The sequence below is a fragment of the Manis pentadactyla genome, chromosome X, assembly GCF_030020395.1.
Source record: "Manis pentadactyla isolate mManPen7 chromosome X, mManPen7.hap1, whole genome shotgun sequence".
Classification (NCBI taxonomy): Eukaryota; Metazoa; Chordata; class Mammalia; order Pholidota; family Manidae; genus Manis; species Manis pentadactyla.
Genome location: NC_080038.1, coordinates 135,845,501 through 135,857,701, shown reverse-complemented (window position 1 = coordinate 135,857,701; position 12,201 = coordinate 135,845,501).

The following is a 12,201-nucleotide window of genomic DNA, read 5'->3' as shown; positions in this document are numbered from 1 at the left end:
AGTTGTCTAGAGGATGTTAATAATTCTCCACACATTACTTATCAGTGGCTAACTGCTACATTCATTTTAAATAAAATTTAATAAATGTAATTTAAGTGAAGTTTGATACATCCTAAGATGTTCTTGGGCTTGTAGGAAATTTTAAAAAACTAGTTATTACTAAAAAAATAAATGGTAGTTGCTTTCATTTCTTACTGTTGTTCTTCCCCCAGCTCAAGGCTTTTGATTTGGAACTTGTTAAAGGTTTCCCCTCCACTATGGTTTTCTACTTCCTGAGTTGACCACAGAGTCGTATGAGGAGCCTAAAAACTGAGAAGGATAAAAAATGGAAAGTGAAGTGAAAATGTCATGGTTCAGCTAACTACAACAGGTGATGGTTAAGATATCTAAGGCTTACACCAGCTCCACATGGCTTTGAGCTGATGCACCCGAGCCATCTAACACCACTGAGCCAAAAGAAATATGAGAAGTCAGTCCTCTATTAGAAGAATAAACATAAAGTGTTTATCACCTCAGAGAGTTTTATTCAGGTGGAATCAATACACTTGGACTCAACTGTGCTGCACTAAGTAAGTAAATTATGATTTGATTCCTCATTCTTGGGTACAGTCTTATTGGAAGTGCCTGAGTGTGTACATGATAACATTTAACACCTACACGTATCAGAATGAGTTTGCCTTTCTCAGCCAACCCTTTACCAATCAAGTACAATCAGAATCTTGGCTTGTTCCTTAAAAAAACAAAAACTAAAACAGACTCTCTATTTTGATATTTCAATTGTATTTTCTTCATGTCTTCCCAAACACGTGCATGCGCACGCGCACACACACACACACACACACCACAATATAATATTTGTGTGGTTTGAACACATCATTCTTCCTCAGTTCCTCAACCATGCTAATTCTGTCTCCTCACTGGAATATTCTTACATTTTCCAATTTTTCTGCTCTCTCTTCCTTCAAGTTTCAAATCACATACTAAGTCCTCTATGAGCACTTCTCTAAATAACCTCACTGGTTTAGGGTACTCCCCTACTCTGCACCCTCAAAACACTTTTTGTGTTTATCATATAAATTGCAGCATTTTGCCCTTGAATCACATTTGCATTTTAGTAAAGATGCTTAGCCAACTCCTCTTCACATTCCAGTGGAGTGGGAACACACTTGATCACCTTTGCATTCCAATGGCAATTGACACCACGCACTACAAATACTAGTTGTTCGATACTCAGCATTTGAATAATATTAAATAACCATGGTTTTAATAATACTAAGTTCACATTTCCTAATCTTACCAACTTTGATAAATAGGATTCCTTTTTGTCACATCTTTATGTCCTTCCCTATATCATTGGTACCCAAGGAGAGCTAGCCACTTCAGAAAATTCAAAGCCCCCACTAAATGAATGTTATCCTTTTCTCCCAGCATCTGTAATATAACTCAGTCTCCTGTGAATGAAGCAGGCCATTTCCAAGAGGGGCATCTTCTACCAGAGTTGGGCCTCATGTCTATATTGTCTGGAATTTAATAAATGGTAGTTTTATGAAAGGCCTATGTACATTTATGGGTTAAAATGATGTGATTACCACAGAGAAAATGGTCATATAATGCTTAGAAAGGGAAACAAGTGAATATTAAAAATGAAGGAGAACGTAGCTGCTATAATTTTCTAATATCAAGCCAATGGCAGCAGAAACACAGCAAAAGAGTATGCTCTCTTAATAATTAAGGAATATCAGTTAGACGGAGATGATGTGTTATGGTATTGTTATCAGTGACATCAAGGGACTCATTCCTTCAGGGCTTCTAAGAATAAACTTATAAAAGTCATGGTGATTGAAGTGAGAAAAGATTTCTAAAGAGTAGAAAACTGAGGAACAATTGAATAGTATTTTCAACCTCAGTTACTAAAATGGCTCTTACTCAGCCTGAAGGTTGTCTCCTTATGCCAAAATTATTCAAGGGTCAAAAATAGATAATAAAACAAACTTCAAAAACGCCAACACTTACCAATAGTTTATCCTAATATATTAAAATAGGAATACTTGGTTGCTGTTTTGTAAAGATTGATGGTTCATTATTTATACTAAATTATTGATGCTTTTCATATATTCTATTTAATTTTATTGTTAAAGTAATACAGGTGCATAACTTTGGAGCCACATTGTCCTTCAAAGCTTATAACCAAAACAGCAGTTCCAGTCCCCAACCGTCCTTGCCCACTCCTGCTTCTCACTCTGCAAAGCTAGCCACTGTCACCTGTTAACTTTTTTTGTTTCTTGCAGTATTCCTCCAGATTTAAAGTAATATTCATAGATTTTATTCTTTGATTTTTTATAGATATATATTGTCTTGACCCTGTATTAAGTATGTACAGAGAGTGTATCAGCCTTTTACCACAATATTTACCCATCACCCACCCAACTTTCTTTTAATCACCATCATTTAAAAAAAAAACTTTTTATTAAGGTATTATAGATATACATTCTTATGAAGGTTTCACATGAGAAAACATTGTGGTCACTACATTTACCCATATTATCAAGTCGCCCCCATACCCCAATGCAGTCACTGTCCATCAGTGTAGTAAGATGCCACAGATTCACTGTTTGCCTTATCTGTGCTACACTGTTTTCCCCATGCCCCCACACCATGTGTACAAAACATAATACCCCTCAATCCCCATCTTCCTCCCTCCTGACCCACCATCCCACCCTCCTCCCCTTTGGTAACTATTAGTCCCTTCTTGGAGTCTGTGAGTCTGCTGCTATTTTGTTCCTTCGGTTTTGCTTCATTGTTATACTCCACAAATGAGTATAGGAAATCATTTGGCACTTGTCTTTCTCTGCCTGGCTTATTTCACTGAGCATAATATCCTCCAGCTCCATCCATCTTGTTGCAAATGGTAGGATTTGTTTCTTTCTTACGGCTGAATAGTATTCCATCGTGTATGTACCACATCTTTATCCATTCATCTACTGATGGAAACTTGCGTTGCTTCCGTATCTTGGCTATTGTAAATAGTGCTACAATAAACATAGGGGTGCATATGTCTTTTTGAGTCTGAGAAGTTGTATTCTTTGGGTAAATTCCAAGGAGTGGGATTCCCAGGTCAAATGGCATTTCTATTTTTAGTTTTTGAGGAACTTCCATATTGCTTTCCAAATGGTTGGACTAGCTTACCTTCCCACCAGCAGTGTAGGAGGGTTCCCCTTTCTCTGCATCCTCGCCAGCATTTGTTGTTCTTAGACTTTTCGATGATGGCCATCCTTAATGGTGTGAGGTGATAACTCATTGTGGTTTTAATTTGTATTTGCCTGATGATTAGTGATGTGGAGCATCTTTGCATGTGTCTGTTTTGAGAAGTGTCCATATCCTCTGCCCACTTTTTAATTGGGTTATTTGCTTTTTGGGTGTTGAGGAGTGTGAGTTCTTTACTTATTTTGGATGTTAACCCCTTGTTGGATATGTCATTTACAAATATATTCTCCCATACTATAGGATGCCTTTTTGTTCTGTTGATGGTGTCCTTTGCTGTACAGAAACTTTTTAGTTTGATGTAGTCCCATATGTTTATTTTTGCTTTTGTTTCCCTTGCTTGAGGAGATACATTCAGGAAGAAGTTGCTCATGCTTATACTCAGGACATTTTTCCCTATGTTGTCTTCTATGAGTTTTATGGTTTCATGACTTACATTCAGGTCTTTGATCCATTTTGAGTTTACTTTTGTGTATGGGGTTAAACAATAATCCAGTTTCATTCTCTTGCATGTAGCTGTCCAGTTTTGCCAACACCAGTTGTTGAAGAGGCTGTCATTTCCCCATTGTAAGTCCATGGTTCCTTGATAGTATATTAATTGACCATATATAGTAGGGTTTTATAAGGGCTCTGTAGTCTGTTCCATTGGTCTGTGTTTCTGTTTTTGTGCAAGGACCAAATTGTCTTGAATACTGTAGCTTTGTATTAGAGCTAGAAGTTGGGGAGCATAATCTCCCCAGCTTTCTTCTTCCTTCTCAGGATTTGCTTTGGCTATTCACGGTCTTTTGTGCTTCCATATGAATTTTAGAATGATTTGCTGTAGTTCATTGAAGAAAGCTGTTAGTATTTTCATGGGAATTGCATTGAATCTATAGATTGCCTTAGGCATGATGGCCATTTTGACAATATTAATTCTTCCTATCCATGAGCACGGGATGTGTTTCCATTTATTGGTATCTTCTTTAATTTCTCTCATGAGTGTCTTGTAGTTTGCAGAATATAGGTCTTTCACTTCCTTGGTTAGATTTATTCCTAGGTATTTTATTCTTTTTAATGCAACTGTGAAGGGAATTGTTATCCTGATTTCTCTTTCTGCTAGTTCATCACTAGTGTATAGGAATGCAACAGATTTCTGTGTATTAATTTTGTATCCTGCAAATTTGCTGAATTCAGATATTTGATCTAGTAGTTTTGGAGTGGATTCTTTAGGGTGTTTTATATACAATATCATGTCATCTGCAAACAGGGACAGTTTAACTTCTTCCTTGTCAATCTGGATGCCTCTTATTTCTTTGTGTTGTCTGATTGCCATGGCTAGGACCTCCATTATTTTGTTGAATAGAAGTGGGGACAGTGGGCATCCTTGTCTTGTTAACAACCTTAAAGGAAAAGCTTTCAGCATCTTGCTGTTAAGTATGATGTTGGTGTGGGTTTGTCATATATGGCCTTTGATATGTTGACGTACTTGCCCTCTATACCCATTTTGCTGAGAGTTTTTATTATGGATGGATGTTGAATTTTGTTGAATGCTTTTTCAGCATCTATGGAGATGATTATGTGGTTTTTGTCCTTCTTTTTGTGGTGGATGATGTTGATGGATTTTTTGTTTTTTAGTAGATAATTATTTTTTATTGAAGGGTAGTTGACACACAGTATTACATTAGTTTCAGGTGTACAACACAGTGACTCAACATTTATATACATGATAATTCTAGCTACCAGCTATCACCATACAAAGTTGTTATAGTATTTTCACTATATTCCTTATGCTATATATTACATCCCGGTTACTTATTTATTTTACAATTGGAAGTGTGTACCTTTTTCTTTTTTGAGAGGGCATCTCTCATATTTATTGATCAAAAGGTTGTTAACAACAATAAAATTCTGTATAGGGGACTCAATGCTCAATGCACAATTATTAATCCACCCCAAGCCTAATTTTCATCAGTCTCTGATCTTCTGAAGCATAAAGAACAAGTTCTTACATGGAGAACAAATTCTTACATAGTGAATAAGTTACATGGTGAACAGTACAAGGGCAGTCATCACAGAAACTTTCGGTTTTGCTCATGCATTATGAACTATAAACAGTCAGTTCAAATATGAATATTCATTTGATTTTTATACTTGATTTATATGTGGATACCACATTTCTCTCTTTATTATTATTATTTTTAATAAAATGCTGAAGTGGTAGGTAGATACAAGATAAAGGTAGAAAACAGAGTTTAGTGTTGTAAGAGAGCAAATGTAGATGATCAGGTGTGTGCCTGTAGACTATGTGTTAATCCAAGCTAGACCAGGGCAATAAAACTTCCACGGATGCAGAAGATTTCTCTCAGAACGGGGGGGGTGGGGGGGTGAGGTTCTAAGCCTCACCTCTGTTGATCGCCAATTTCTCACCTGATGGCCCCCCTGCGACTGTGCCTGTCTTAGGTTGTTCCTCCCTTGAGGAATCTTACCCATCTCTGGCTAACCAGTCATCTTCCGGGGCCATACAGGGAAATGTAAAGTTGGTAAGTGAGAGAGAAGCCTTATTGTTTGAAAAAGTTGGCTTCTAACTTCTTTGCAGAGTTATGCCCTGTGGCTTCTATGCCCAGCATTTGTCTTGAGGTATCTTTACCACTTGGAAGAATTATGATACTCGGTAAATTTGATATGAGGCACGAATTCTATTTAAGGGTTGTAATTAGGAAGGAAGAAGAAAAGCTATAGAAGTAGCAGGCGGAAGAAAACATGGGAAGATTGATTATTTCTTTGATATATCTTCTTGTAGAGTAACTTAAGCATGTATAGGTTTTGAACTACTAATTAAATTGTGTACACACATTAACATAGTAGGAGTATAGTTACATAACCAAAGCATACCTGTAATTACAAGCCATCTCCAGTGAAACCAAGAAAACCAGTTAGGCACCTTAGGCATTTGTGAAAACTTATCTATGATATGGTGCATATTGTCCAACTGAAATTGAACAGTCTGAGAGAAATCAGACAAATTAAAACAACCCATTCCTGGGAACTGTTCACATCCCATATGTTCTTTTAACAGTAAATAGTCTGTAGTTGTAAGATTTTGGAGCGCTACAATTGGCACTTCTCCTAATACTTGGTTGAGTTCCGACAGTACAGATCCAGTCAAATTTGTTGTTTTACTGTATGCACAGGCCAGCTTAGATATCTCCTTCCTCATTCCCATGGCAAGTCCAGGAACTGGTGGGATGAGTGCATCTACAGCTGTAGCAGTGCGTGGATCTTTGTTGGGGTTTTTTTGATGATCATCTTCTGGCATGAGTCTTCCCGAGAGTGCTGATGTTGAAAGTTCTTTTTCATATCATATCTTAGTTCATTTTTGGGGTAGCCAAATTAGGCTTTGATCCTCTGTATAAACACAAACAGACCCTTTGCCTACAGTTTTATATGCCCTTTATACCCTTGTGTAGAACTCATTGGAGGTTACCACACAGGAACTGCCCTTTTTTTTTTATTTTTGGTATCACTCATCTACACTTACATGACGAATATTATGCTTACTAGGCTCTCCCCCATACCATGTCCCCCCTATAAACCTCTTTACAGTCACAATCCATCAGCATAGCAAAATGTTGTAGAATCACTACTTGTCTTCTCTGTGTTGCACAGCCCTCCCCTTTCTCCCATCCCCCATGCTTGCTAATCTTAATACCACCCCTCCGCTTCCCCCCCCTTATCCCTCCCTACCCACACATCCTCCCCAGTCCCTTTCCCTTTGGTACCTGTTAGTCCATTCTTGAGTTCTGTGATTCTGCTGCTGTTTTGTTCCTTCAGTTTTTCCTTTGTTCTTATACTCCACAGATGAGTGAAATCATTTGGTATTTCTCTTTCTCTGCTTGGCTTATTTCACTGAGCATAATACCCTCCAGCTCCATCCCTGTTGTTGAAAATGGTTTGCCCTTTTCTTATGGCTGAGTATTATTCCATTGTGTATATGTACCACATCTTCTTTATCCATTCATCTATCGATGGACATTTAGGTTGCTTCCAATTCTTGGCTATTGTAAATAGTGCTGCGATAAACATAGGGGTGCATCTGTCTTTCTCAAACTTGATTGCTGCGTCCTCAGGGTAAATTATTAGGAGTGGAATTCCTGGGTCAAATGGTAAGTCTGTTTTGAGCATTTTGATGTACCTCCATACTGCTTTCCACAATGGGTGAACTAATTTACATTCCCACCAGCAGTGTAGGAAGGTTCCCCTTTCTCCACACCCTCGCCAACATTTGTTGTTGTTTGTCTTTTGGATGGCAGCCATCCTTACTGGTGTGAGGTGATACCTCATTGTAGTTTTAATTTGCATTTCTCTGATAATTAGCAATGTGGAGCATCTTTTCATGTGTCTGTTGGCCATCTGTATTTCTTTTTTGCAGAACTTTCTGTTCAGTTCCTCTGCCCATTTCCTATTGGGTTATTTGTTTTTTGTTTGTTGAGGCATGTGACCTCTTTATATATTCTGGACATCAAGCCTTTATCAGATCTGTCATTTTCAAATATATTCTCCCATACTGTAGGGTTCCTTTTTGTTCTATTGATGGTGTCCTTTGCTGTACAGAAGCTTTTCAGCTTAATACAGTCCCACTTGTTCATTTTTGCTGTTGTTTTCCTTGCCCAGGGAGATATATTCAAGAAGAGGTCACTCATGTTTATGTCTAAGAGGTTTTTGCCTATGTTTTCTTCCAAGAGTTTAATGGTTTCATGACTTACATTCAGGTCTTTGATCCATTTTGAGTTTACTTTTGTATATGGGGTTAGACAATGGTCCAGTTTCATTCTCCTACATGTAGCTGTCCAGTTTTGCCAGCACCACCTGTTGAAGAGACTGTCATTTCCCCATTGTATGTCCATGGCTCCTTTATCAAATATTAATTGACCATATATGTCTGGGTTAATGTCTGGATTCTCAAGTCTGTTCCATTGGTCTGTGGCTCTGTTCTTGTGCCAGTACCAAATTGTCTTGATTACTATGGCTTTATAGTAGAGCATGAAGCTGGGGAGTGAGATCCCCCCTACTTTATTCTTCTTTCTCAGGATTGCTTTGGCTATTCGGGGTCTTTGGTGTTTCCATATGAATTTTTGAATTATTTGTTCCAGTTCATTGAAGAATGTTGCTGGTAGTTTCATAGGGATTGCATCAAATCTGTATATTGCTTTGGGCAGAATGGCCATTTTGATTATATTAATTCTTCCTAGCCAGAAGCATGGGATGAGTTTCCATCTGTTAGTGTCCCCTTTAATTTCTCTTAAGAGTGACTTGTAGTTTTCAGAGTATGAGTCTTTCACTTCTTTGGTTAGAGTTATTCCTAGGTATTTTATTCTTTTTGATGCAATTGTGAATGGAGTTGTTTTCCTGATTTCTCTTTCTGTTGGTTCATTGTTAGTGTATAGGAAAGCTACAGATTTCTGTGTGTTGATTTTATATCCTGCAACTTTGCTGTATTCCGATATCAGTTCTAGAAGTTTTGGGGTGGAGTCTTTAGGGTTTTTTATGTACAATATCATGTCATCTGCAAACAGGGACAGTTTGACTTCTTCCTTGCCAATCTGGATGCCTTTTCTTTCTTTGTTTTGTCTGATTGCCGTGGCTAGGACCTCCAGTACTATGTTGAATAGCAGTGGGGACAGTGGGCATCCCTGTCTTGTTCCCGATCTCAGAGGAAAAGCTTACAGCTTCTCGCTGTTCAATATAATGTTGGCTGTGGGTTTATCATAAATGGCCTTTATTATGTTGAGGGACTTGCCCTCTATTCCCATTTTGCTGAGAGTTTTTATCATGAATGGATGTTGAACTTTGTCAAATGCTTTTTCAGCATCTATGGAGATGATCATGTGGTTTTTGTCTTTCTTTTTGTTGATGTGATGGATGATGTTAATGGACTTTAGAATGTTGTACCATCCTTGCATCCCTGGGATGAATCCCACTGCGTCATGGTGCACAATCCTTTTCATGTATTTTTGAATTCGGTTTGCTAATATTTTGTTGAGTATTTTTGCATCTATGTTCATTAGGGATATTGGTCTGTAGTTTTCTTTTTTTGGTGGGGTCTTTGCTTGGTTTTGGTATTAGGGTGATGTTAACTTCATAGAATGAGTTTCGGAGTATCCCCTCCTCTTCTATTTTTTGGAAAACTTTAAGGAGAATGGGTATTATGCCTTCCCTGTATGCCTGATAAAATTCTGAGGTGAATCCATCTGGCCCAAGGGTTTTGTTCTTTGGTAGTTTTTTGATTACCGCTTCAATTTCTTTGCTGGTAATTGGTCTGTTTAGATTTTCTGTTTCTTTCTGGGTCAGTCTTGGAAGGTTATATTTTTCTAGGAAATTGTCCATTTCTCTTAGGTTTCCCAGCTTGTTAGCATACAGGTTTTCATAGTATTCTCTAATAATTCTTTGTATTTCTGTGGGGTCTGTCGTGACTTTTCCTTTCTCGTTTCTGATACTGTTGATTTCTGTTGACTCTCTTTTCCTCTTAATAAGTCTGGCTAAAGGCTTATCTATTTTGTTTATTTTCTCGAAGAACCAGCTCTTGGTTTCATTGATTTTTGCTATTGTTTTATTCTTCTCAATTTTATTTATTTCTTCTCTGATCTTTATTATGTCCCTCCTTCTGCTGACCTTAGGCCTCATTTGTTCTTCTTTTCCAATTTCGAAAATTGTTACATTAGACCTTTCATTTGGGATTGTTCTTCCTTTTTTAAATATGCGTGGATTGCTATATACTTTCCTCTTAAGACTGCTTTTGCTGTGTCCCACAGTAGTTGGGGCTTTGTGTTGTTGTTGTCGTTTGTTTCCATATATTGCTGGATCTCCATTTTGATTTGGTCATTGATCCATTGATTATTTAGGAGCATGTTGTTAAGCCTCCATGTGTTTGTGAGCCTCTTTACTTTCTTTGTACAGTTTATTTCTATTTTTATGACTTTGTGGTCTGAAAAGTTGGTTGGTAGGATTTCAGTCTTTTGGAATTTACTGAGACTCTTTTTCTGGCCTAGTATGTGGTCTATTCTGGAGAATGTTCCATGTGCACTTGAGAAGAATGTGTATCCTGTTGCTTTTGGATGTAGAGTTCTGTAGATGTCTATTAGGTCCATCTTTTCTAGTGCATTGTTCAGTGCCTCTGTGTCCTTACTTATTTTCTGTCTGGTGGATCTGTCCTTTGGAGCGAGTGGTGTGTTGAAGTCTCCTAGAATGAATGCATTGAATTCTATTTCCTCCTTTAGTTCTGTTAGTATTTGTTTCAGGTATGTTGGTGCTCCTATATTGGGTGCATATATATTTATAATGGTTATATCCTCTTTTTGGACTGAGCCCTTTATCATTATGTAATGTCCTTCTTTGTCTTTTGTTACTTTCTTTATTTTGAAGTCTGTTTTGTCTGATACCAGAATTGCAACACCTGCTTTCTTCTCTCTGTTGTTTGCATGAAATATCTTTTTCCATCCCTTGACTTTAAGTCTGTGCATGTCTTTGAGTTTGAGGTGAGTTTCTTGTAAGTAGCATATGGATTGATCTTGCTTTTTTATCCATTCTATTACTGTCTGTCTTTTGATTGGTGCATTCAGTCCATTTACATTCAGGGTGATTATTGAAAGGTATGTACTTATTGCCATTGCAGGCTTTAAGTTTGTGGTTACCAAAGGTTCAGGGTTAGCTTCTTTACTATCTTACTGTCTAACTTAACTCGCTTGTTGAGCTATTATAAACGCGGTCTGATGATTCTTTATTTCTCTCCCTTCTTAATCCTCCTCCTCCCTTCTTCATATGTTGGGTGCTTTGTTCTGTGCTCTTTTTAGGAGTGCTCCCATCTAGAGCAGTCCCTGTAGGATGCCCTGTAGAGGTGGTCTGTGTGAGGCAAATTCCCTCAACTTTTGCTTGTCTGGGAATTGTTTAATCCCTCCTTCATATTTAAATGATATTCGTGCTGGATACAGTTGTCTTGGTTCGAGGCCCTTCTGTTTCATTGCATTAAGTATATCATGCCATTGTCTTCTGGCCTGTAGGGTTTCTGTTGAGAAGTCTGATGATAGCCTGATGGGTTTTCCTTTGTAGGTAACCTTTTTTTTCTCTCTGGCTGCCTTTAATACTTTGTCCTTGTCTTTGATCTTTGCCATTTTAATTATTATGTGTCTTGGTGTTGCCCTCCTTGGATCCCTTGTCATGGGAGTTCTGTGTACCTGTGTGGTCTGAGAGGCTATTTCTTCCCCTAGTTTGGGGAAGTTTTCAGCAATTATTTCTTCAAAGACACTTTCTATCCCTTTTTCTCTCTCTTCTTCTTCTGGTACCCCTGTAATGCGGATATTGTTCCTTTTCGATTGGTCCCTCAGCTCTCTTAGAATTCTTTCATTCCTGGAGATCCTTTTATCTCTCTCTGCATCAGCTTCTCTGCATTCCTGTTCTCTGTTTTCTAGTCCATTAATGGTCTCTTGCATCTCATCCATTCTGTTTTGAAGTCCTTCCAGAGCTTGTTTTATTTCTGTATTCTCCTTCCTTAGTTCTTGCATATTTCTCTGCAAGTCCATCAGCATGGTTATGACTTTTGTTTTGAATTCTTTTTCAGGAAGACTGGCTAAATCTATCTCCCCAGGTTCCTTCTCAGGGGAAGATGTAGCAGGTGCCAAAGCTGTCTGGGTTAGTCTTGTCTGGATCATAATTTTTTGCCTTTTCATGTTGACAGGTGTTATTGACTGTCAGCTGGGAAGGGACAAACTTTTCACTTGCTACTGCCCTTTCTTTACTGGGACAACTGCGACCCCTAGTGGCTTGTGCTGGGTAATTGCGTGTATTCTGGGTCTTTGTGTCTTGCCTGGCTGGAGTCGAGGAATTTCCCTTTCTGTGGGCGTGGTCTGCCTTAGGCTGGTTCTCTGCTTTTGCAGCGCCAGGAGGGGCAATGGACAGGGGGGCTGTTTG